Genomic DNA, 5,476 nt, shown 5'->3' on the forward strand with positions numbered 1-5,476 from the left:
AATACCCAGGAATAGCATCTAGCATGATGGAGTAGATCCATTTACATTAATTACCATTTAAGTAAATGCATACGAGAAAGGCTGTAGGCCAGTCAAATAGAAGGAATTCTTTAATGTAAATTATTTACATCTAGGAGTTTCAGATTGATGGCTAAGTCACCATCATTATATATGTGCATTTAATTCAGTAGTAAATGAAGATCTAGGTTATAAAATATTCAGTGTGTCTTGGTATCTTAGACATAAGAAGTGATAGAACAGGAATGCACCTTTCACTTACATGGAGGTAGAGAACATGCTGGAAGAGACCATGTTCCTACATCTGAGATATTCATCACTAAGATGAGAGTGAAGCACTGTGATGGCAACTCAGAGATTTGGTGATGTACAGATCTATGCATCAGCAAATAGGTAATGATGAGAAATGCTGACATATATACTTGTAAGAAGTAAAAGTCTTGAGAAACAAATTCAAGAAAACAAATGTCTAGTCAAGTCATTGGAAAACTATGCTTATTTAAGGCACTATTGGTTCCTATTGTTTCTGGATAAGTAAATGAACATGAGGAACTTACAAGGTTAATTAGTTAATAAAAAGTGTCCTTCTCCTCAATAGGCAACAGTTCACACCCTGAGAATCATATTGTAAAAGTGTCTGAGAGTAATCAGCTAAAATCGCAGATGTCCCACTTTCTCTGTTGAACAGTGATCTGAGTTCAACCACATTCTCCAATGTTCTCTACTGTTGCCTCATGGGGTCAGAAAGGGCTCAATGAACTTTCTCAAAACCACAGATGATTTTTACTTCACATAGTATATGCAGAGGTAACAATCTGGAAAAGGGCATGAAACAGTCTGAATAAGAAATGTCAAGGGGAGGGGTGTTACGAGTGACACTGTCATCCTGAGAGACCTGTGAGGGTATATGTGTAAGACATGTAGAGTTCAAATGCTGAGCTGTATACTCAAGTTCAGCTTATCAGGCACTCCCTGTTTTTAGTGAACAGACAGGTAAATATTTGGAAAAAAAGCATAAAATAAAAAATAACACAAATTTTTCATATTCCCCGGTGCAAATGAAAATGGACAAAGTCTCTGCAGGTTCCTTACTGAACAATTTAATTCAGTCATGTCACATGATCTCAACACAAAAATAGAGTTTCCGAACTCCAGAGGCAACTACACTTACAACTTAGGGCTGTAGCTACTCGGGTGGTGCCTAGTGCATCAGTGTTGAAGTCAACACAGCATAAGAAAAGATCTGCAGCATGTAACAAAACAAAGCCTACTGCCATCTATAATATAGGAAATGAATACTCGGGCAGAAATTATTTCTAAAATGCATATTTTGTTAGTGATTATTAAATGACATAGATGATACTTAATGTGTGTGAAAAATACCTTAGAACGATACAAATATTTTTATAACATTATCTTTACCACTAGCCTTTCCCACAACATTTACAAACATATTAGAACATGCTATCTCTTAGCTCCAACAACAGAACTTATATAGCAGGAAGGCATGCAAATATCACCCATCTCTTCTCATGAAAACCAGATAAACACTGGCCCTGAATCTCAGACAAAGGAATCATTCCTGGATGCCCAGGTCTTCCCATTCAAATCAGCATGGAAAATAAAACACACAGTGGATTTGGTGTTGATTTGGGTTTTATTTGTTGCTTGTTTAAAAGGTAATTTATGAAGAAGAGATACTGAGTGTGTTAGTGAATATGAACAAGATATACAAAAGATAGAGCTTCTTAGCAATTTGCTAACAACCTTCTCTTTGTTTGCAGGTGCACAGTCTGAGGTGAAGCTTGTGGAGTCTGGAGGAGGCCTGGTGAACCCTGAGAATCCCTGAAACTATCCTGTGTTGCCTCTGGATTCACTTTCAGTGACTACTGGATACACTGGGTTCGCCAAGCTCCAGGAAAGGGGCTGGAGGGGGTCGGGGGTATTAATACAGACAGCAGTACTATAAGATATGCACCATCTGTGAAGGATCGATTCACCATCTCCAGAGACAATGCCATGAACACTCTGTACCTGCAAATGAACAGTGTGAGATCTGAGGACACAGCCACTTATTACTGTGCTAATGACACAGTGATGGAATTTCAGTGTTAACTCAAGACATAAACTTCACTTTTAGGCCACTCAGGGCCACCAGGGGGTGCAAAAGACGCAGAATACAGGTTCATTCCAGGAATTTATGGTGTCATGATTAGGTTAAGCACTCTTCTCAGGTGTTTAACCTGCATTTTATTTTTTGAACTTTCTCTGCAATTTTCTCCACATGTACATTCTGAAGGGATCCAATGTCCTCAACACATTATATGTTCTCTTTGTGCTATTTTATCATATGAGGCAAGTCTCCCATGAACAAACTGTAAACTGACAACTATGGGGACACAAAGTACCCTACATTAGTCATTGAAATTTCATGAGAAGAAAATACATGGACATTTCTGAGTATTTGCATATCCCAGGCAGAGTTCAGGTAATACTTTTTGATTATAGCACCATGAATGTTTAAGGGAAAACCAAGAGAAAGATGGCACCATGATAATTAGATAAAAACATCTTGGCATATTTGCAATCATCTCTTCTCCTTGAGGATGATGCACTCAGGTTAAATGAGACCCAGGTGTACTTTTAGTTCATTCGGAAGGAAAATGATATAGTTCTATTTTAATAAAATGTTAATTAAGAATATTTTCTCAAGGTTTTGTATATTCTTCACTTTGCTAATGATTTTTTTCCTGTTCAGAAACTTGCTTGCAGAAATTATCTCAGTTTTGAATACTGACTTTTGTTCCTATACCTTTGTCTCTCAATAAAATTATTTCCCAAAATATCATCTATAATTTTGCCATCTACCCATGTCTACAAATATTATAATCTTTGATATGTCTCAGTCATTCACAAGATTTGAGATTGTGTTTATTATTGTTACATTATTTTATATTATTTTTTCCTCAAGATAGACAGATTCACAACTATGCCTACTGATGAAAATAGCTTTATTTTATTTTAATGTTTTCTGTGATTTTGTATAAATCAGTTTTCCAATCCTTTTCTTCAAAACTGAATGTATCAGATGCTATTGTAACAGGGCTAAAGTTGTGAGGCTTAATATTCCTAGTTAGCTTGACTTAATTTGAGATCACATATGTCTCTTACTCAACGGATGTAAGAGTGTTTTCACAGAAGTGTAATAGAGAAGGGAAGATTCACATTTAACATAGATGGCAAGTTTTAGTGGGCTGCAGGTCAGCAGTCAGTAGAATAATAAAAATGGAAGTACTGCCTATCCCCAATTAATTAATCTGTATATTCCCTGATTTATGCACGGGAAAGAAAATAACATAAATGATAAGAGAATGCCATTAAAGTTTGCGTGTAACATGATCATTACCTAAGGCACATAAGTACTGATGTAGTGCAAATATTACTTGTTATAAATTGTGTTGATAATTTTGAAGGGAATGTTTACTCTGTGACAATGTATCCTTTTCTTATTTATTTAATTATTTATTTAAATTGAATTCAAATTTGCTGATTACTCTTAACATTTCATCTTTGGTATTCACAAAAATATTAATGCAGTTAATATTTGGAGTATTCTAGATGCTGGAGACAGTGATCAATTGGTAAAAGCAATTACTTGAAGAAGATCTGATTTGATTACAAGCACCCAAAATAACAGTTCATAAGTATATATAACTACTGTTCTATGTGATCTGACAGCCTCTTCTCTCCTACACAACCACCTGGACTCATGTGCACATATACAAAGAAATGCACATGCACACATATGAAAATTACTATTAAAATTTTGAGGTATCTAAGTAATGAAATAAGAGAATTTTGAATTGCAAGATGGAAGATCCTTTAAAGAACATGGGTGAACTATATAAAGATGAAACCAAGGAGTTTATTGTCAAGTTGACAAGAGGTAAACATGAAATGACTCAACTTCATGGAAAACTTGGCTGTAATTTTGATCAACCAGGAGAGTCTTTTGTACAGCAGTGATTATTATTTCTGATTACTATCTTTTCTATTTGGAATGAATTTGCATATTGAATAATGACTTTTGAGGGAGAAACAGAGATGACACACAGATAGAAAGATCGTACAATAAGAATCTAACATGAAAAGTGAAAATCCAGAGGCAGATACTAGGGATCAAGCTGAATGAGAAAAGCAAAGCTGTGAACCAGTGGAGAGACCTTTTATCTCCACCAAAGCTTCTGACTGAAATAGTGAGCTCCTGTTTTCATAAATACTCAGACTCTGCACTCCAGTGAGTTCCTGTCTCTTCACATTTATATTCTTTTTTTTTTTTTTTTTTTTTTGGTTTTTCGAGACAGGGTTTCTTTGTAGCTTTGGTGCCTGTCCTGGAACTAGCTCTGTAGACCAGGCTGGCCTCGAACTCAGCGAGATCCGCCTGCCTCTGCCTCCCAAGTGCTGGGATTAAAGGCGTGCGCCACCACCACCCGGCTTTCACATTTATATTCTTCTCTCCACTCAGCCATATCATTCCTGTCTCCACCTCCCTACTGCTGAGATTAAATGTGTATGACTTCTAAACACTGAGATTAAAGGCAAGAGCCACCACCAACTGGATCTGTTTTGGGATCAATCTTGTGTAGTCCTGGGTAGACTTGACCTCAAAGATATTTATTTGTCTGCATGTCTCTTGAGTCCTGGGATTAAAATAGTGATCCTATCCTTGACCTTTAATGTTTTAGCATTGTACTCCTATCTTAAGGCAAGCTTTATTTTTTTTTAATTACAAATAAAATGTCACTGTATTTTCCATTTTTTGTTTAAAATAGAAAGAAGGCTACACCTAAAATAAGAAAATTATATGCAATAATTACAATAACTATATAAAATATATGCAGGAAATAAGTACATCAACAATGTCTACTCCATTTGCATTTGACAAATTCAGAGAATATACTCCATTATTTATCCTATGTTGGTGTTCCCAAAAATGTATAAATAATTTGTTTTAGATCATAACATGCCTTATCATCTAAATCTATCTTTTAATATCTTTCAACCTAATGTACTTTACATTACTTTAGTGAATTTTTTTCTGAGTTTCATAAATAAGTAAAACTATAAATATAACTATCTAATCTTCAAACACCTCAGAAAGCCAAGAAGAAATAATATTAACTAAGTAAGTAAAAAGTGAGAACAAACAACTTCCAAGAAGATGTTAGAAATGACAAAAAAAAAGCTGGCTGTCTGATTAAGTCACTCAAGATACCCCTGCATCATTGGGTCATCCTGCTTCAACCCAAAGTCCTAACATATCCAAAAGACTTTTCTGTGAAGCAAGATATTCTCAAGGTCTGTCCCTCATCTTGACAATATTTGACAGTCACATATTTTGTTTCTTCCTTGTCCAATTAGAACATCATACTGACAACAGTTAAGGAAAGAGCAATTT

The 5,476-nt window shown here is 35.4% G+C and overlaps 1 pseudogene; it reads left to right on the plus strand.

The window, feature by feature from the left end:
• Window positions 1-1,525: 1,525 nt before the first annotated feature.
• On the plus strand, window positions 1,526-4,664 carry LOC130882791 (immunoglobulin heavy variable 3-74-like; annotated as a pseudogene).
• Window positions 4,665-5,476: the final 812 nt, after the last annotated feature.

Source organism: Chionomys nivalis, chromosome 10, assembly GCF_950005125.1.
Source record: "Chionomys nivalis chromosome 10, mChiNiv1.1, whole genome shotgun sequence".
NCBI lineage: Eukaryota > Metazoa > Chordata > Mammalia > Rodentia > Cricetidae > Chionomys > Chionomys nivalis.